Source organism: Chiloscyllium punctatum, chromosome 9 (assembly GCF_047496795.1).
Source record: "Chiloscyllium punctatum isolate Juve2018m chromosome 9, sChiPun1.3, whole genome shotgun sequence".
In the NCBI taxonomy this organism is placed as follows: Eukaryota; Metazoa; Chordata; class Chondrichthyes; order Orectolobiformes; family Hemiscylliidae; genus Chiloscyllium; species Chiloscyllium punctatum.
Window position 1 is genome coordinate 88,562,238 of NC_092747.1, and position 21,842 is coordinate 88,584,079.

A 21,842-nucleotide genomic window follows, 5' to 3' on the forward strand; every position below is an offset into this window, starting at 1 on the left:
CTGTTTCTGGTGGTGGTAACCTCCTTTCTCCTGCCTGAGGGAAGCAAAATCTCCCTGTGGACCTCTACAGAGTGCAGTATCTGTTTGTTGTTGCAGCATAATGCCAGCTTGCTGCATTCAGCCTCTACCTCAGCAAGTATTGACTCAGGAAATATACCTCCTCCAGATTCAATTCTGGCTGAGGCTGGATCCTTTTGTAATGAGAATAGTTGATGCGTGTCATAATCATACTCACTCATTAAGGAAAGCAAGATGTTAGTCCCAGAACCATTGGTTTGGTTAAAAAGTGACTGACAAGCATACTACTGAAACCTCTGTGTTCCTGATATGTTGGCAGCAATCCCTACCCTTAGTGAGTCTGAAAGTTAAAATTCAATTCTTGTTCTCCATTTTAGATTTAAATACAATCTGGCTTGTATAACATGTTACAAAACTCTTCACAGATTGTGAATTTCTTTTGAGGTTTTCCCTTTCACATGCAACATCATTTTCTCAGCTCAGTCGCTATTTTATGACCAAACCACACATTTCCATTGTTATTCGATTCTTCCTCTCTGAAGTCCTGTTCTGAATCCTTGCTACTCATCCAGAAGCTTAATGGTAACCTACATCTTGTTATTGCCTGTTAGGGGAACATTTCATGCAGACAAGCAATCAGACAATTCCAAACATGAGCTTTTAATTTCAGCCATCAAAAAAAAAGAAACAAAGAAGATACAAATATTTGTTGCAGTTCGCACCCACAATGTGAACCAAATGTTGATATCTTGACCTTAACAGTTCATGATAATCTTCTTCACCCAATGCACATTTACCAGAACAGGGTGTCAAGCAGTCCTCAGGCTGTGAGATCTTTATGCAGCTATGATCTGTCATTCACAGGAGAACTTTCTTGAGCTCAATGTTCCTCCTTAAGTGACTGCTCCCATTCTCCTTGGTCTTTAACAACTATTACATTGCCTCGTTGCCTGCTCCAACCTGACTGGACTATACTATAGGTCCATCCTAGATGTCTCCAAACTGTGGAATCGGATCTGCAGCAACCCTATTCGTCATGGCTCTGGTTGTAGCTTGTGCATCAATTCGGTGAAGGTGCCATACTAGGCTGAATGACTAACACATTACGTTCACAAGGATATGGCTGCTTTCCCATCCCAAAACTACCTCAACCATTCCACTGTCCATTGCATTCATCAGAGTCCATCAATATCACCCCTGAACAATTTGATACAGTGATGTCATCCTCATGCAATACAACCCTTAGATACTCCACAAGTGATGGGACTCATTTGCTCAGCATTTACATTTCAAGTTATTGTCACGAACTCTGTATCACAGAAAGGACACAGCAATGACATGGTGTCAACTGCCTTTGACCATAATTTCTTGTATAAGCACGTTCCAAAATTGCATGCGTTATAAATGTATGAATATATGTTTGCAAATGAATGTATCTAGAGTTGGCACTCCTATGCTTCATGCGTTTGCCTCTTCAACACAACTATAAACATTCATTCCCTCAACCAGTGATACTTTGTAACAGCATTGTGTACTATGTACAAGATGCATGGCAGAAATTCACCAAAGATCCTCAGACAGCACCTTTCAAACCACCTAGAAGGACAAGGGCAACAGATACATGGGAATCTACCACCACCTTCAAATTCCCCTCCAAACCACTCACTACCCTGGCTTGGAAATATATTGCCTTCACTATCACTGAGTCACAATCCTGGAATTCCCTCTCTAATGGCATTGTGGGTCAAACTAGAGCACATAGACTCCAGCGGTTCAAAAAGTCAGCTTATTGACACCTTCTCAAGGGCAATTAGGGAAACAAATAAAATGAAATCCTAATGTTCGGCAGACATGGATCTCATACTTTCACCCATCAAATTCCAGCTGCTAATGTCCATAGATGAGGGGTGCCTGCAAATGGTGTCAGTGGATTGTGTCCAAGGTGCTGTTTGGTCCTCAGCAGTGTAGGCTTCTCATAGCCAGCAGGGAGCTAGTCACCAGGTACTCATTGGAGTTCCATGCCAAGATTTCTGGACATTTAGCTTGATAAGATAGGAAACTGAAAATGAATGAAGTGAGTTGGGCAATTAATAAGTAATTTAACAACCTACAATTCCCCTCAATTGGCAACTTATTGCTGCCTAGCAAGAAACTCACCTGCCACTCAGCAAAAGCAACTGTTCCCATCATTGATATTAGCCTTGCTCAATTTCTTATCTAATTCTGCCACAAATTTTGCTATCGCTCAAGGCACTCAGATCCCTAAGATTCCAGCCATATTTAAAAGTATATCATTACATTTAACCTTGACAGTGTTAATTCTGCCATAATGTTTAGTACTCATTTTTTGAGCAGTTATTTAAGGATGCTAAGTTGCATTATGTAATAATCACAGTTCAGTCATTATTCTCACATTTTTGAAGTCAAAACATGTTTATTCAATTGGAACCTCAAGCCCTGAGTGCATTATCTGAGCTCACATTTCTGTTTAATTCTGAGGTAGCATAGTATGGTGAAATTAAATGGGGCCTTGTCTTCATCTCCTATACAAATGGATTCAAAATTTGATGGCACAATAGGAATAGGAGCAGAGAATGAGTTTGGTTTGATGGTTAACATATCTTCAATGAATAGCATCAAACATAGTTTACTCATTTATTTATTATTTCTGGGACGTTGCACAAATTGATAGCTTCTATTTGTCCACATGAGAACAGTGGCTACACTTCAAAAATAATTCATTCATTGCAATAAGCTTCAACATCTCTTGAGAATGTGAAAGAAACTGCTTAGTCAGTACAATTCTTTTTTTTTACTGTTCTGGAGATTTATGAAAAGTTCAGACATTGAATGGAGGTGGATTATGTGAGTGGTACAAAAGTTCTGAATTCTGATTTTTCTCATTACGTTTAGAATCACTTTGGTCATTGTGAATTATTTCTAAATGAAGTAAAAAAGGAAATATTCATTGTTTGTTTGTGCATAAATACTGCTGAAGAAACATAAACATTATAAATTATTCATCTATAGACACTTATAATGTCTCCATTACAGAGATACCCAATATTAAAATAAATTGTAATTTTACCAGATACAAGTTCTTCGACTGTGTAAAACTGCACAGGCAGCAAATGCTCACCCCACTGAAAACTGCGGATAGTCATGCATCAATGGTAAAAGCCAATTCTAAAGGCTTTACATGATCAATGCTACCATCTACAGTACTAAACAAATTATTACAAAATTCTGGTTTCAATTATTATGGCTAGATGCTATGTATCTTTTTCTTGTAGTGTTTTAAGCATTTTAGACATTTTAGAAAAGTAGCCTCAATAAATGTTGTACCTTTTATTCTGGTTGTTCTTCTGCAACTCAATGCTGCTTGCAGTGTCTTCCCTCTGCATCTGCTCTCGTGATGCTCCAGATTGTTTCTTTCAATTAAATTGCAATGTTTTGTACCATTTTCTTTCCCTCTGGAATCCAGTATGAAAGATAGCATACTGGAAGTGAAAGGAGTTTATTGAGCAGGATCTCTGTGAGTTAGTGTAAGTCATGACGTTTTCTGAATTAAATCAAAACTAACATTCCATGTATTTAGGGGTTTGCAATTGTCACAACTTTAGAGAATTGGGATATCAGAATCAGGATTTAAATGCTAAGCTCAACTGACAGTTAGCTTTAGCTCTGCACTACAAGAAAGGATTATTGCTTTCTTGGCCAGGATTTTGGATGGAGTGTGTTACAGTGGCAGCTGCTCCATCATCGAAAGAGAAGGTATCAAAAAGGGACCTTGTTCTCCTCTTCGGTGTGTGAGCTGTTAGTTGCAAGGAAATGATGCATTCACTCTAGTTACTTGCCGGCAAAAACATATGATAAATTAAAGCGTAAAATTATAATAAAATGTGACAATACTGAAAAGAAAAATGCTTGGATTATTTGCCCCCATTTGGCTAAAGCAAGCAATGTGAAATTTGAAGAGTAGTCAGTATCATCTGTGGCTTGACGTATTGCATTTAGAACAAAGCCGTCAGGCTGACATCTCAGTACAGTATTGAGGGAGTGCTACGCTGTCTCAGATGCTGTATTTTTGAGGAGTACTGAACCACGCCCCCTCAACTGGATGTGAAAGATTCAATGGCACGTTTCTGTTGATCAGGCAAATTATCCCTGATTTCCAAGCCAATATTTATTCTTCTACCAAATTCTCAAAAATGATTGTCGGATTATTAGCACATTCATTTTTTTGGAACCTGCTGTGTACAAATTGATTGCTCTATCAAATTAGTGACAGATTCAACATGGTGTGCGCCAGGTAATGTTGTTCAACCTCTGAGTTTGAGGCGAGGTTTTCTCTTTGTTCAATGCTGTTACTCAGGGAATGCAGAAAGGAAAGGTATCAGAAAGGGTGAGGCAGGGCTGATGAGTGTGGTGCTTGGGTCAATGCTTTCACTGGTAAGAGGATTAAGTTTACAATTGGACCCTGAGGTGGTACTTTTAGGCACAGTGGAAATAGGTGTCTGAAAGAGGCCAGGCTCTGGCCTATAGATGTTGTGATGAGGAATGCGTACTTCTAATGCTGCATATCTTAAACCGTTATCTTCATTTACCATTTTGACAGGATGTGATCTACTAGTCCCATGACTTGTTGTCAGTGTACAAGCAGCAGGAGTAGAAATCAGGTATCCTATTCCCTGCCTCCCAGGTGACAAAATAAATAATAAAGAAAAGGTCAATCCTATATTACAATTTTATGTTCTATGTAGATATTCCAGACACCTGATATAGTTTGGTAAAACAAAAATGTAGGCTCTTTGTTTGAAGATATATACATGAAGAGGCAAAATTTCCAAATTTACATCAAAGATAAACCTGCAATGTAGGATTGTCTGTGTTTTTTATTATTTAATCACAGGATGTGGGTGTTAATTGGCTATCCTGAATTTCCCAGATGACAGTTAAGGGAGAACAACATTTTTGTTGATATGGATTGATGTGTAGTTCAGAGCAGTTAGGGAAGGCAGTTTCCTTCCCTGAAAGACATTCATGAACTAGAAGGGTAATTGCAGTGCATTTCAGTGATTTCATCCAGTGTGCTTAATTGAGGAAGTTCCAGAGGAAATGGCAGGTCGTGAGTTTGAAGGATCGTGAGGTTGAAGCAAGGCAAGTTCAGTGTCTGGGTCAAATGTTAGGGCCCATCGACATGGCTGCTAAGAAACAGCTAGTTTGAAGGAGTTAAGAATGACTCAGAAATGGTTATTCCACAGAGATCAGGTCATTGGGGGAGGCAGGCATGATGGGGCGAGGTGTTCTGGGTCTGATTCAGGGGATGATCGTACATCTGCAGCTGCTTTCGGAAAGATTGCTATGCCAATAGAGGAGTTCAAATTTTTGCTTCCCCACTTCGCACAGCTTTCTGTGCAGATCTACAATGGATGTCAAACATGCAATTTCATTGCAACATCAGAAATAACCAGAGGATGGCCTTGGTCACACAGCGAAATAGGCCACCAGATCATTGGCCAGCACCAGCTGCAGAACGGGGAGATTGGGAGGAAGCAACTTCATTACTTTGGTGTATCAACTCATTTCAGTAATTTTATCAACTACCTTCAGATATCAGAAAGACAATATCAGAGATGGCCAAGGATTTCTCCTGCAACAAGTTTGACTGCCCTTCTTCTTTGGAGGAAACCCTATGCCAGTCTCCTCAAGGTAATTGCAATACTGAATTTCTACATTGATAGCTAAACTCAGGGGTCCACAAGTAACATGTATGGCATTTCTGTAACAAATAGGTGTATACAGGAGGTAATACCAGTCCAATCCAGAATGGGAGTTGACCTCAGTGATATTACAAGGATGTCACAGGTGTCAGAGTGTAATTGACTACACAAAATTGTCTCCTGGAGTACTCTGGGAACAGACAGCTGTATTTGTAAATCAAAAAGGGTTTCAGTGTCTTCACTTCAAATAGTCTGCCATCACCAGAAAATTATTACTTCCTAGGGAGTTTTCGTGGTGCACACAACTTAAGGAAATGCCAGCATCTAAATTATTTGAGGTTTCAGTCCAAGCGTAGGGTTGGAACCTGATTTAACAAAGATTATTCCCTTGGAACATGGAAAATGACACCAATGCATTATATTACTACATGGCGGTGAACCTTTCTGCTAATTAAACCAAACACCCAGAAAAGCTCACCTTGCCTTGTAATCTGTTAAAGTATGAGTGACAGAGAATCACAACTTATATTACTTAAAGAAAAAAAAATCAATTTATTCTTTAACTCTAAAAGTGAACATTAAATAACAACTATTTACAACTCCAAACCTCTTTTCTCTTAAATGCTTGTTATCTACCTCTCACTCTATAGCAATACACTGATCCAATAAAAGCTCCTATTATAAGTACATTAAATTAACTTTCAAAACCAGACAGTGGTGGTCATCGCCAGTATCCTCCTCTCTCTGACTGTAAATATTTCTGGGTCATCTTCGGTCTTTTGTTACAAAGACATTTCATATGATAAAGGTACCTTTGATAGAGAATGTTTGGTTGGCCTTTACTCTGACAATGGCAGTAAGTCATTCTCTCTCAGGCTTTCAAAATGTCTGCTTTTTTATATGCCAAACATCAGATCATCTCATTGATTCAATGTTGTCAAAACAGTAAAATTCAAATTCAATTAGGTTTTAGTATCCCAGGGCATAATTTAAACTGGTTAAATTTGAACTGTTGTGAAAACATAAGTCAGGTATTTATTTACAGCCAAATGTTACATATTTCATTTTTCCAGTACACTCTGAGACTGCTAGTCAGTCACATGACATGTGCCTACAAGCTCTCAGTGTAAAACAGCCTTCACTCTTTCTTAAAGGTATAGTACACACCTTCAGCTGACAATTATGGCCCACACTCCTGTGGAGGAGTGTTACAACACAGCACAAAACACAACTAGAGGTATCATGTGGACATAATGGTGCTTCCACTGCCTTGTCTATTGTCTAATGTGCCTCAGAGAGTGTTCTAGGTTTGTTGTTGTCTGCTGTGCTTTGCACAACTTGGCATTGCAAAGAGAACAAGAATGCCCAAAGAGGAGCTGCTAAACTCCTCAGATGAGAATGATGGATAGATAAATGAGGAGGATCACAGATAGTAATGCCATGAAGAAATGTGCCTTTTCTGTCACAGAAACTGTAGTCTTCAAAAGATTTGATCATAAGTGATACACCTATCAAAACCATAATTTCCTACTCTGTAAGCCTTAACCTATCCTGATTGTGTGCCCATCTCTGCCACCTCCAACTGGAACTACATCACAATAAACATCCTTGATCTTCCAGAAGATGAAGAGGCTGAAATGTTCTGAAGTGTGATGAAGGTAATTGGAATTTCTCTTTGCTTCTTTCCTTGCATGGACCCTCCAGTCAATGAAGCTATCGTGAGCCCATACTGTCAAGGCTATGATCGACATCAATATTTTGTATAAATATTGCTACTGATTTTGGTAATCTCCTTTTTGAGTCATTTATGGGGAGGCCAGTTTATGCAGGCATGCTGCGTTTTCCTGTAAATAAAAATTAAGCTACACTAATCACCATTAACTAAAGAATGGCCTCTAAACACACCACTAAATTTTTGTCCACACAAACAAGATGTGACTCAGTTCTGATAATAGCCAAATGAGCAAATATATTCTGACATCTATTTACATGTGCTGTCCAAGATGTGAAATTTTCAGGTGCCTTTCCTTGTTAAAACTCACTTGATACATTCTCTACCATGTTAACAAAAGAGAAATTTATAACAATTTTAAAAAAGTGAATTGGCAGCAGCAATCAACCTAACTCTTAGCTACCAGTGGTTGGTTGTGTGGCATATATATGACAATGATTAGTGGTGGAATTGCTGTTTAGAGTAATGTGAAAAAAAAGTTCACCCAGTGAAAGGGAAAATAAACAGCATTGGCAATGGGAGGGACTGATGGGGGGAGGGGATAAGCACCTTACGTTCCTGTAACATCAAATATAAGATGTGCAATTATTTGGTAAGGTAGTATAATGATGTACATTAATTATAATACAATTGGATAATAGTTACATGCATTAATTTGGAATTTGAGATATGTAAACATGATTGAGTAAAGGTGGGATTACATAAAATATAATGTCTTGATTGGAAATTAATATTTGTTGAAATGGTTATTTGGAGGCTACATATCTGAAAATTAGTATAAAATCTTTGATCTTGTGAAGAAGATTCGACTTGTGCACCATTTTCTTGATGTTACTGTACGAAAAACCTTACAAAATGAAACCTGAATCTTTTCTTGCCTGAAAGGAAATATAGGGCAGAATTCATTAGTAATACCAGAATACATGAGTATTTTAAAGTTATCACTGCTTTAAGAATGCTGAGTCAGTCACAGCTGTAAATGTTCGAACAGACAAGCAGTCAGTAGAACTTGTCGAAGGAATGGGCAGGCAAAAGCAATCGACTCCACTTAAAATGTTCACCACAGAGTTAGTAAGACGTTCAGGAAAAGTTCGTGAGAGACTACGCAAACAAATCATAGAGAGGAATGAGAGTCCTTCGATCTGTTTGGGGAAGTCTGGTATGAATGGGAAGCGATCATTTCAGAACTCAGTGAGTAAACTTAATAATCTCTGGCGGAAAAGGGGAAAACAATATCTTAAATTGATGTCGCAACGGTCGAGGTTGAGATGGATAGAAGTAAACAATGAACATTCACCGTTGCCTCTGATTAGCACAGCCATTGAGACTGGGCACAATGAGGTATGACTGCAATACTGGAGTAAAGGGCCATATAGACTAATTAGCACTACGGCGGTAACTGTACGATCATTGCAGTGGTAAGCAACAAAAGGACGATTTAACAGATTTAGTAGACAAAGTCTGACAGAAAATGTAGCTTGAAGTATATTAAAACTATGATAGGATGGGAAAGTGCTTAATCTAAGCTACAGAAGTTGCTGGAAGATTTTCCAAGGTAGACAAGCAGAAGTCTGGAAGAATACAGGAAGCCAAGCAGCATCAGGAGGTGAAGAAATCAACATTTCAGGTGTAACCTTTCTTCAGGATCTGAAACGGCGACTTCTCCGCCTCCTGATGCTGCCTGGCTCGTTGTGTTCTTCCAGCCTCCTGTTTGTCTGCGTTGGATTCCAACATCTACAGTTCATTTGTCTCTAACCAAGGAAGGTTTTCCAAAGCTGCAAACTCAGAAGTTTATTTTAAAAATTTAGAACAAGATATATATTAACCGGTAAGAGACAGGTAACTGCCCAATTCATTTGAGAATTACAGGAAACTTTAATCTGGCAGCAGAAGCCAGGAAAACCTGGGTTTTTTTCCGCAGGAAGTGGGAATCCACTGCTTGAAGCACAAAAAGAGGGAAAACCTTCAGCCAGCAGCAAAATGATACAGTATGACTATTCAACACAATGAAAACCTTTTAGAATAAGTAAAATGCTACTGAATTTTCAAAATACAGAACTGGAAAAAACATATTTGAAGGTAAAGTTACAGCGTTGCTCTAATACAGAAACTTTTCGTGTTGATGTCTACAGGCATCCTTTTCAGTGATCATAACTGTGGATGATTCAGATATGAGCAGAGGAGCAGTACTCCATTAGAAACAGCTAAATGGGAGCCACAAAACATTGTGTTTTGCTTCTACAGCTTTGCCAGACACAGGGACATGGAATTAGGCAATTGCAGAAAAGGAGGCTTTCTGAGTCACCTGGTTTTCACGAGGTTTTCAGTTGACATCCTTGACTTGAAAGTTCTCATAGAGTTTCCATATTAGGCAAGAAATGATTGATGAGGATGCCTTTCCCAGTAGAGATTTTCTGACTCTCTTTATGTGGTTTGCCTGAAAGACCAAATATCTACAGAGGCAGCTACAAATGATGGCAGATATACTCTCGAGAGTAACTTTCTACAGCCTGGTAAGAAATTCATTGGTGAAATTAAATTGTATGCTTAGGCTGCAGTAGTACAATGGTCAGTAACTTAAAGCAGGCTGAATCAAATCCAACAGGGACAGAAAACTGACCAACAATATGTTGCCATCCACTGGCATTGTGACAAAGCTTAGTTTATTATCATTAATTATCTTTCATGGAGAGTCAAAGTTAAAATACAGCTATATCCCACCGACACCGCAGGTGCAGTCACAAGGGTTCATTTATTAATTAAAACAAAAAACTTCAGATTCTGGAGATGCTGCCAGACCTGCTGAGTTTCATCTGCAACTTCTGTTTTTGTTCCAGTATGTTTAATATTTCTTAATCGATATAACTTTTAAGCTCTGGCATTGATTTGCCTTAAAATTTTTATTCTCCATCTCCTCCATTATCTCTAAACCTTTCATTTTTGCAATATGGAGCCTAGTACTGCAATAAATGGGATGATTAGGTGGATGTCTTCAAAACAGATAAACTTGCTCTCAAATTGGGGTCATTTTATTATCCAAATAAAATTCAGCAGTTTATATTGTGGCAAGGACTTGTAAGCACATAGCTTCAAGATTAAAGATACAAAATTGGATGTCAGGACATAAGCAGCGCATTGTAATTGGCAAGAAACAGCCTGCTTAGCTAACTCAAAAAGCTCCAAATGTCTTCTATCTTGCCTCAAATTATGGCAAAATATTTCGCTGAAAGTAAAATTATGGAGCGTATCAAAGGACTATACTCAGGAAATTGACAATGCCAGATTGCAGGAAAGAATGTCATCTACTGTATCCGTTTCACCCGATGTGGCCACCTCTACATTGGGGAGACAAGCCACCAACTTGCAGATCGTTTCAAAGATCATCTCTGGGACACCTGCACCAACCAACTCAACTGCCCCATGGCTGAACACTTCAACAGCCCCTCCCACTCCACCAAGGACATGCAGGTTTGAGGCGGCCTCCATCACCAAACCCTAACCACCTGACACCTGGAGGAAGAACGCCTCATCTTCCACCTTGGAACCCTGCTACTACATGGGATTAATGTGGATGTCACCAGATTTCACTTTTCTCCTCCCCCCCCACCTTACTCCAGACCAGAGCCTCCAACTCAGCACCACCCTCATGACCTGTCATCATCTTTCGCATCTATTTGCTCCACCCTCTTTTTGGACCTATCACCGTCTCCCCCTCGTTCATCTACCTATTGCATTCTCAGCTATCTTCCCCCCCCCCCAGCCCCAACCCCTCCTATTTATCTCTCAGCACCCCCGCAGCCCAAAAGCCACATTCCTGATGAAGGCCTTATGCCCGAAACGGTGATTCTCCTGCTCTTCAGATGCTGCCTGAACCTGTTGTGTTTTTCCAGTGCCACACTCTTTACAAGAATTTGCAGATGCCTGTTTATCGCCTTCTTCATTTCTTTTTGTTCAAAGAGAACAGCAGTTCATTAATTTATCAACATATAAGCAGAACATTATAGCAGACAGTGCTTAAATCAAACAAAGTAATGACGGAATAAACCAACAGTTGTCTTCTTTTACATGCAGTTCTGAAGGTAGCTTTTGTGCAACATTGTTCAGGCTTGAAACAGTTAACTCCCAAAAGGAAATAGGGGAATGGAGAATAGAGCCCGGAATAGTGAATACGTCTAGGGTTAAACCTATTTGTATCTGCAAAGTATCTCAAACTTAACTGGAGTCTGTCAATCAAAATCAACCACATCCACATTTAAAGTATCTGCTTCACCTTCATCCTATTTTTATATTAATTTAATTTAATTTTTATTAATGTTAATTGAACAGTAGAAAAATATTCATTGAAGAATAAAGTTAACAAGTTAATAGACTTTGCAATATGAATAGCATTTTATCACAAATAGACTTCTTTAACCATATACAATGTGGTAACAAGCATTGTGATTCAGCATTAATTACCGTAAAAATCCTCCCAGTTGTCTCTCACATCCTCAGTGGAATAACCACAAGCCCAGAAAGAAAAGAATGTAACAGCCATCTCCATCACAATTATGAGGTTCCTGTGGATAGATGATATGAAATTACAGTATTCGAAGTTGTGCAGGGACCCTGTTGAAATTTCACAATACTTTTGATTTTATTTCACAGAGAATATTTAATTATGATTATTGATAAGTGATCTACACAATTTGAAACAGAAAAATGGCTCGAGGTGGAACTATAGAAACTGAATGCCTTCCATGTGTGGGTATTGGGAGTTTTATGTTTGCATATCACCGTTATAAAAACTTGGCTGTATTTGAAAATTAACTCTAGGGAGTATTCTGTGTTCACAGATTGACTGACAGCTTCAGAAGGTGTTTTAAAGGATTAACTGTTTTTACTGTTATTTTATTTAACAGGTATCTGTTAGTTTTTGAGAATTATCACTTAAGGAGATTTAAAAGCTTTGCATGGCTTTTCTGAATGGAATATTTTTCATGATCATGTGTGTAGAAATGAGAGTTTTATCAGATTGTCAGGAGTTTATTTTGTTTCATCTGCTCAATGCTCTGAAGTTTGCTTAGGATGGATTCATGGTGATTAGATATGAATTTGGCACTGGGGGTGGGAGGAAGCGTATTTGAATGGAGGCCTGAACTGGCACTGAGTTGCATGAAGAGTATGAGGGAACATAATGGATGAACGTGGTTCAGGTGCTAATAGTGTCAGAGAGAGGGCCTAATAATTTATAAAACAAATGTTATGAAGTTCCAGACTGCCAAAGCAAGCCTTCTCACCAGCGCATATACAAAGGTATTTATATCCTGCTTCTAGGGTCAGTTGGTCAACTTTACCCCACATCCAACAACTGCAGACTAACAACTGCATGTGGTGGGTTACATTTTACTCCACACGAATTGGAAATTGTGTGGAGTTTGCACATTCTCCCCAAGTCTGCAAGGTTTTCCTCCAGATGCTCCGGTTTCCTTTCACAGTCCAAAAATGTGCGAGTTAGGTGGATTAGCCATGCTAAACTGCCCATAGTGTCTAGGCCTGTGCAGGCTAGATGGATTAGCCATGGGAAAAGCAGGGTTACAGGGAAAGGGTAAGGTAATAGGGTGGATCTGGGTGGGATGCTGTTCGGAGGATCGATGTGGACTTGATGGGCTGAATGGCCTGCTTCCACACTGTAGAGATTCTATGAAATCTATGAAATTTCCAGCTTGAGCTACCTGCCTCAGTAAGCAAAATCTGGCTCCAAATGTTTAACAATAAAGAGGAGTCAACACTGCATTATTAATACCCCCAGGTACTCAACTTGCAGGTAAGGTTATTTAGAATAAGTTCAACCCTTGCCAAGTGAGTAGAAGTGCTTCTGGTGATATTGTGTAAGTTTGTGAATTTGGTTAAGGGTGCACTGCATCCTTGCAGTGAGGGCAGAGAAGTAGTTTATTTGCAGACCCAAAGGCTGGATCTCATGCCAGCATTGCTGCTAGCTTTGGAGCACAATGGATGGATAAAATAGAAGCCAGTCTTCACTCGCCTTGTGAGTATGTTAGACTCCTCACTCCTAACTTTTTAAGGGTTCGCTATAAGGTTCTCCTATGAAACTAGGCCATGAACAATTGTTTATTGCTGTTTTGGTTGGGAGAGGTCGGTGCATGGTTGGGGGTGTGGTGGTAGATGAGAGCAATAAAGGTGGGGATTTGGAGAAAGAAGAAGAAGTGCCAGCAGAAAATAAGATGTCAAGAAGCCCACTATTGAGATACAAATTGAAAGCTGTGGGCAAGTAGCAAGAAGAATGCAATGTGATGAAATGCATCATCAACAACGGTGATTATGCATCACTCGCACAGAAAAAACTGTTCACCCCGGTCAGTCTGAGTTTCAGCAGGACCACTCAGCTCCAGAACTCATTATAGCCTAGCTGCAAACATGGATGAAATTGCTGAATTTCACAAATGAGGTGAAATGCCTGTCTTTGACTTCAAAGTACCATTGACAAGGGATGACATTGAGGAAATCTCTGCAGGGGTTCCACAGATAGGCTTTTGGCCCAACCACCTTCAGCAGCTACATCAATCCCTCCATCATAAGGTCGGAAATGGGAATATTTACTGATGGTTGCACAATGTTCAGCATAATTCATGATTCATCAGATACTGAACAGTCCATGTTCAAATCAAATAAGTTCTGGACAATATCCATGTTTGAGCTGAAATATGGTACATAGCATTCATGGATAGAAGTGCCAGATAATGACCATGTCTATCCAGTGTGAGCAGAACAATTTCCCCTTGACATTCAATAATATTCCCATTAGTGAATCCTCCACTATCAACATCTTAGAGATTACCATTAACCAGAAATTTAATAGGACCAGTCATATAAATACAGTGGTTGCAAGTCAGAGACAGGGAATCCTGTAGTGACTTTCCTCTTGCAAAAATTGTATTCAGCCTCTGAGGCTGTTGAATTTGCACTCCTGCATTTTTCCCCAACACACCAATAGCAGGTGGGTGGGACAATGATTCACACTCCGCCTGCACCCCACCCCCGTTTTGTTATAATTACTCCTCAATTTTACATTTTCCACTGGGATAGTTGTCCTTTAGATCCCTGACTTCAGCTCGTGGTCTGTTGAATTACCTTTGCAAATGTAAAGTCATACTCTGACTGCAAGTTGTCAAATAATGTTTCATCTAAGTTGCTGCTAGCTGTTTTTTTGCTGATTAGTTCCTCTTTTAAGTTACGATACTCACAGTTCTCTGAATGTCTGTGCAGATCATTGATAAAAGAACCAATATGTTCTTGTTGCTGGGTATGCTTTTAAATTACGCTTGATTGACAATTGTTTCTCTAAGAAAGAGAAACATCGTGACATTGTCTATTTGCCTCTGACAAACACTGTCTCATTAAAATATTAGTTAGAATTAACGTTTTTATGACACAAATTAGCAAACAAATGTGAAAAAAGATAGTTTTTTTAAAAAACCAAAGCAAATGGGCAAAAATCTTGCTGTCACTCATTAATCTAACTTCTCGATGCTTGGAAGCCAGATTGATAATATGCTTATATTATACAGGTGATGACTTTCGGTCAACAAAGTGCATTAACGTGACAATATTATGCCTTTAAGAGGTGTATTTTACCCTAGTTTCTTTTATGAAGGGTTGGTTGAGACTGAGGTGGTGATTGGTCTATTCCAAGCCAATAAACAGCTCCTGAGATTTTTTTTTAATATAACAGTTGTAATAGAAACAGCATGAATGGGTGGAGTTAGGCTCCCACAGAACCAGGGTTTTACTTTAGCTTTCAGCAGTAGTTGGGGTTCTGAAAGCTGCAGCATCTCCTTCTCTGAAAGCTGGAATTCCCTCTGTTGCCAGAATTGCATGTGACACAATCAGTTTTATTGAATTTGACTCTGTCAATGGGGTGTTTATGGAATGTTACTATATTGGAATAATTTTTCCTTAGCAGGTAAAAATCTATTATTTTGAAGTTGTTCAGTAGAGTTAAGATATTCCAATTCTTCTTTCTTTTGTTTGCAATTTTACTATAATGTAAGAATAAAGTGTGTTTGCTTAAAGCTGAGTACTACAACCAGTCAAATTGGGAACACAGCACTTTACACTTGCCTTTAAATAAGATAAAAGTTAGAGTCTAGACTTTCTTTGTTATGTTCCAAGAGGGATTGGTCTGGTCCATAACAAACTGGAGGATCTTGTCAGGATCACCATCTTTAATTCCAAGTTGTGTTTGGGAATTGTGGACTCACATGTCAGTGAATAGGAGAAAGTGAGGACTGCGGATGCTGGAAAGTCAGAGTTGAAAAGGGTGACGCTGACAAAACATAGCAGGTCAGGCAGCACCCGTGGAGCAGGAGGGTCGAAGTTTTGGGCATGAGCCCTTTGTCAGGAGTGTGAGGCTTATGCTTGAACCATCGACCGTCCTGCTCCTTGGATGCTGCCTGACCTGCTGTGCTTTACAGCACCACCCTTTTCAATTCAAAGACAGTGAAAGGAGAGTGTTGGTGTTCTCTTTTCGGTATTGAATTTGGTTGATTAAAATAGGATGCGCCTTGTGTAATAACAATAGCCATTTCAGAGGATAAATGTTCCCTGAGTGTGAAAGAAGTCACGTGGGGTTTACAGAAGGTGTGTAATGTATAGCTTTTGGAATGCGCAAACAAGCTGCATTTGAAATTGCCTTTGACTGTGAGGCAAGAGGAAGTAATTGCAGCAATAGCTCAACATTTACAAGTGTCAGGAGTGCAAACAGAATAATTAGAAATGGCTAAAAGCAGCTTGAACAGGAAAAGGAAATGAAATAGTCTGAATTACAATTGAAAGCAGAAATAAAACAGAAAATGAGATCAGACATGGAGAAAGAGAGTTTTTGCACTTCGGAATTTGCAACTGAAAACTGAAAGTCAACTTAAAATGGCAGAGGTAGAGATGAAATGTAGGAGTAGTAATGAGAATGGTGGGAATGTGTTTAAATATGTCCAAATTTTGCAAAGGTTCAACAAGGACCTAGAAGCCTTTTTCATTTTGTTTGAGAAGGTAGCGAAACAAATGAAATGGCCAATAGCTGTCTGTGTATTGTTGATTCAAACACAATTCGTAGGTAGTGCTAGTGAGATATTCGTATCACTGTCAGAGGAGGTATGTGGGGCAGTATGGTGAGGTGAAGAAAGCCATCTAGTGCCAGAAGCCTACCAACAACATTTTAAGAATCTAAGGAAGGACCTGGTTAAACATACGTAGAGTTTGAAAGGATCAAACAAAGCAACTTTGATAGGTGAATAAAGACATTGAAAATAAATAAACATACGATGCACTTAGAGTGAAGATTATTTTGGAGGCATTCAAATATACATTTTGTGAAGTACTGAGAACTCCTGTAGAAGATCAGAAAGTTAAAATTGCAAGATTAGCAGCTGAAATGGCTGATGATAATGAGTTGGTACATTCCTCAAAGTTTGACTTCTAGCATCAATTTCAATCTGTTTTGAATAGAAATTGGTCGACAAATAGGAGGCTGGAAGAACACAGCAGGCCAGGCAGCATCAGGAGGTGGAGAAGTCGACATTTCGGCTGTAACCCTTCTTCAGGACTGGAGATGGTTGCAAGGGGAGCTGCAGATAAAGAGGGTGGAGGAGGGCAGGGTGATGAGGTGGGCATAGGTGAAGACGGGTAGACGGTACGAACTGGTTGCTCGATGGGAGGGATGAATCCCGTATGTGGCTGAGAAGAATGAAAGGGAGGGGGAAGAGCTGGGAAGGGAGTTGAGAGGTTATTTGAAAGTGGAGAACTCAGTGTTGAGTCCTCTGGGCTGCAGGCTGCCAGGCGGAAGATGAGGTGTTCCTCCAATTTGTGGATGGTTTTGTTGTGGCAATGGAGGAGGCCAAGGATGGTCATGTTAGAGTGGGAAGGGGAATTAAAATGTGCTGAGAAATTAGGTTAACCCCTATGGGCCCGGCTGAGATGCTTGGTGAAATGTTCCCTTAGTTTACGTTTGGTCTCCCTGATGTAGAGAAGACCACGTCAGGAGCACCGGATAGAGTTAACTAGGTTGGAGGAGAGGCAGGTGAACCTCTGTCTCACCTGGATGGAGGTGAGGAGGGTGGTGTGCCGGCAGATTTTGAATCTTTTCCAGTTGAGGGGGAAGGTACCTGGGGTTCAGGGGTGTTGCTGGGGAGGGTGGTGCAAACCAAGGATTGACAAAGGGAACCAGCCTCCTGCTTGTTAACCTTGGATTCCAGCATCTGCAGCTTTCTTGTCTCTGATAGAAATTGGAGCAAAGAGAAATCCTTAGGTAGTAAAGGAAAAGAAGATATCATTGAAGGTAGTAAAAATAGAAGACTTTTTCTTTCAATAAAGTAGGACACATTAAGTTGCACGGTTGGTGGTTTGAGAAAAGCACTGGGAAGACTAATGTGGTAAAACAGGATAAGCCAATGGGGCTTATTAAAGAGGTAAATGAGATCCCAGTGGAAGCTAAATAGCTGCAAACAAATGTACAACCTGGTGAAAGGTTGGTTAAGGAGAAAGTGCCAGATCTTGTTAAAGAATTTCCGTGTGTGGGTAAGGTTTACTGATGTGTACCGGAAGGAGCAACAGGTAGAAAAAATATAATTTTAAGAACTACAAGAGCAAGGCATTCTTTGGTGAGAGATGAGGAGGTATGCACTTTTAAATGGGTGTTGCCTGGAGACGTGGTAATATGTGGAATTTATGTTGAGAAGAATAGTGTTCCAATGTGTAATGTGATGTTGGAGGGTGAGGTCAAATACTTGAGAGAAAAAAAACAAGAACAGGTGCAGGACAATGTGAATATTTTTATTTCAGTGAGGTTAATTGTATTACAATAAAAAAGATGAGAAAACAGCAGTTGTATCAAAAAGTATGCACAGAAGAAGAATCTGACTGTTCCCAGAATGTAACTATCTTAAAATGAAGTCCCAATGAGGAAATGGAGACCATCACATATTCAGGCAGATGATAAATGGGCAGAAGTTCATCAAGTTGTATTACCAGTCAGTTATAGAAAGGAGATGTTGTGGGTAGATCATGAAGTACCATAAGGAGTCATTTGGGAGTAAGGAAAGGTCAAGCCAAAAAGCAAAAATATTTTTATTGGCCTGGACTGTTTCAGGATGTGGTTGGATTTTGTGGATTTGTCATACATGTCAGGGAATAGGAAAACCTCAGGTAGTGATAAAACCAGGACCATTAATACATATTCCAGCATTTGAGGAACTTTTTATCAGAGATTTAATTGACTGAGTAGGACCCCTCCCTAAAAGAAAAAAGTGGGAAGCAATATTTATTGACCATAATGAATATGTATACTAGATTTCTAGAGGCAATTCCATTTCTGCAATATCACAGCTAGAAGGATTGTAGGAGAGGTACTCATTTTTAAAAAATTCGATACAGACTACCAACAGAAATACAATCAGATTAGATGTAAAATTTTAAATGAAAATTATTCAAAGAAGTTATAGTTAGCTTAGAAGTAAAAAGAATTAAATCAGCTGTGTGCAATGCAAAATGGCAAGGTAGAGTAGTGGTATCAAACCTTAAAGACCATGTTGAAGGCTTATAGTTGAGATTATTAAGTGGTTTGGGATAAAAGAATTGCAGTTGTATTTTTTGCAATTGGAGGTGCACTAAATGAAGCATCTACATTCAGTCCATTTGTATTAACTTTAGGGCGTGAGGTAAGAGGACCACTGAAATTAATTAAGGAAAAATTGATTAGTCAGAATTCTGAGACCACCTTTAAACTATGTGTAAAATTATAGAGAGAGATTAAATGAGGTGAGTTACAGAGAGTCATAGAATTAAAGAGATGTATCAACTCGTCCATGCCGACCAGATATCCTAACCTAATCTAGTCCCATTTGTGAGCATTTGGCCCATATCTCTCCAAACCCTTCCTATTCGTATAACCTTCCTGATGCCTTTTAATGCTGTAATTGTACCAGCCTCCACCACTTCCTCTGGCAGCTCATTCCATACACGTACCATCCACTGTGTGAAAAAGTTGCTCCTTAGGTCCTTTTTATATCTTCCCCCTCTCACCCGAAATCTCTAGTTCTGGATTCCCCCACACCAGGGAAAAGACTTTGTCTATTTATCCTCTCCATGCCCCTCATGATTTTGTAAACCTCTTTCGGGTCACCCCTCAGCCTCCAATGATCGAAAGCAGTCCCAGCCTATTCAGTGTCTCCCTTTAGCTCAAATCCTCCAACTCCGCAACATCTTTGCAAATCTTTTTTGAATCCTTTCAAGTTTCACAACATCCTTCCGATAGGAAGGAGACCAGAATTGCATGCAATATTCCAAAAGTGGCCGAATCAATGTCCTGAATGGCCACAACATGACCTCCCAACTCCTGTACTCAGTGCTCTGACCAATAAAGGAAAGCAAACCAAACGTCTTTTTCATTATCCCTTCAACCTGCGACTCTACTTTCAAGGAAACATGAACTTGCACTCCAAGGTCTCTTTGTTCAGCAACACACCTCAGGACCTTGCAATTAAGTGTATAAATCCTACTCTGATTTGCTTTTCCAAATGCAGCACCTCACATTTATTTAAATTAAACTCCATCTGCCACTTCTTATTGCCTATCTGATCAAAATCGCATTGTACTCTGAGAGAACCTTCTTCACTGTCAACTACACCTCCAATTTTAGTGTCATCTGCAAGCTTACTAACTATACATACTGTGTTCACATCCAAATCATTTACATAAATGAGGAAAAGTAGTGGACCCAGCACCGATCCTTGTGGCACTCCACTGGTGATAGGCTTCCAGTCTGAAAAAAAAACCCTCCACCACCACTCTCTGTCTTATACCTTTGACTCAGTTCTCTATCCAAATGGCTAGTTCTCTCTGTATTCCATGAGACCTAACCTTGCTAACAGTCTCCCATGAGGAACGTTGTCAAATGCCTTACTGAAGTCCATATAGATCACGTCCACTGCTCTGCCCTCATCAATTTTCTTTGTTAATTCTTCAAAAAACTCAATCAACTTAGTGAAATAATTTCCCACAGACAAAGCCATATTGAACCCCCTAATCAGTCCTTGCCTTTCCAATTACATGTAAATCCTGTGTCTCAGGATTCCCTCCAACAACTTGCCCACCACTGATGTCAGGCTCACCAGTCTGTAGTTCCCTAGCTTTTGTTTACTGCCTTTCTTAAATAGTGGCACCATGTTAGCCAACCTCCAGTCTCATGGTACTTTACCTGCGACTATCGTTGATACAAATATCTCAGCAAGGGGCCCAGCAATCATGTCCCTAGCTTCCCACAGAGTTCTCGGGTACACCTGATCAGGTTCTGAAGATTTATTCACTTTGATGCATTTCAAGACATCCAAAACCATCAGTAATATGGACATTTTTAAAGATGTCACCATCTATTTCCCCACATTCCGTAACTTCAATATCTTTCGCCACTGTAATCACTGATGCAAAATACTCGTTTAGTATCACTCCCATCTCCTGCGGCTTCACACCAAGACTGCCTTGCTGATCTTTGAGGAGCCCTATTCTCTCTCCCCCGTTAACCTTTTCTCCTTAATGTATTTATAAAAACTCTTTGGATTCTCCTTAATTCTATTTGCCAAAGCTGTCTCATGTCCTGTGTTTGGCCTCCCGATTTCCCTTTTAAGTATACTCCTACTGCCTTTATACTCTTCCAAGGATTCACTCGATCCCTGCTGACTATATCTGACATATGCTTCCTTCTTTTTCTTTACCAAAACCTCAATTTCTCTGGTAATCCAACATTCCCGACACCTACCTGCCTTTCGTTTCACCCTAACAGGAATATATTGGCTCTGGACTCTCATTATCTCAAAATCATGTTTGAAGGCTTCCCATTTTTCAGCTGTCCCTTTATTGGCTAGACAGCATTCGAAAGCAACACATTATGTGATGAAACAGGAAGTTGACAACAAATGTTTTAAATTGTACATTTGCTAGAGGCTATAAAGTATTAGTATTACTACACTAAAGTATTAGGTGAACCTTTAAAAGCAAGGCTTAGTGGCCTTATCAAATCAAAAGGTGAATAATTTGATAAGCATGCCAGATAGAAGACAATGTCTCAGGATGTGTCACATGAATCTGGTTAAACGTTTGCAACTGTTTGCAACAGATCCAGAAAAAAATTAATTTGATATTCCTCAAATTAGCTTGGATAATGAGGAAGTTCTCACAATTTGGATAAAAGATTGAGTTATCTTGCAGATGAAATTAAAAATGACCTGAAATAGTTGTTACAATCACATGGAGATGGAATAACCTGGAAAGTATTAACATGATTAAACACAATGTCAATACGGGAAATGCTGTTCCAGTTA

The 21,842-nt window shown here is 39.5% G+C and overlaps 1 long non-coding RNA gene across 1 annotated transcript in view; it reads left to right on the plus strand.

Annotated features, from left to right (window-relative positions):
* Positions 1-8,425: 8,425 nt before the first annotated feature.
* Positions 8,426-21,842, plus strand: part of LOC140481539 (uncharacterized) — a 30,400-nt gene continuing 16,983 nt past the window's right edge. The window contains exon 1 of the long non-coding RNA XR_011961548.1: positions 8,426-8,664. This is a non-coding gene — a long non-coding RNA (uncharacterized lncRNA). The remainder of the gene's footprint in view (positions 8,665-21,842) is intronic.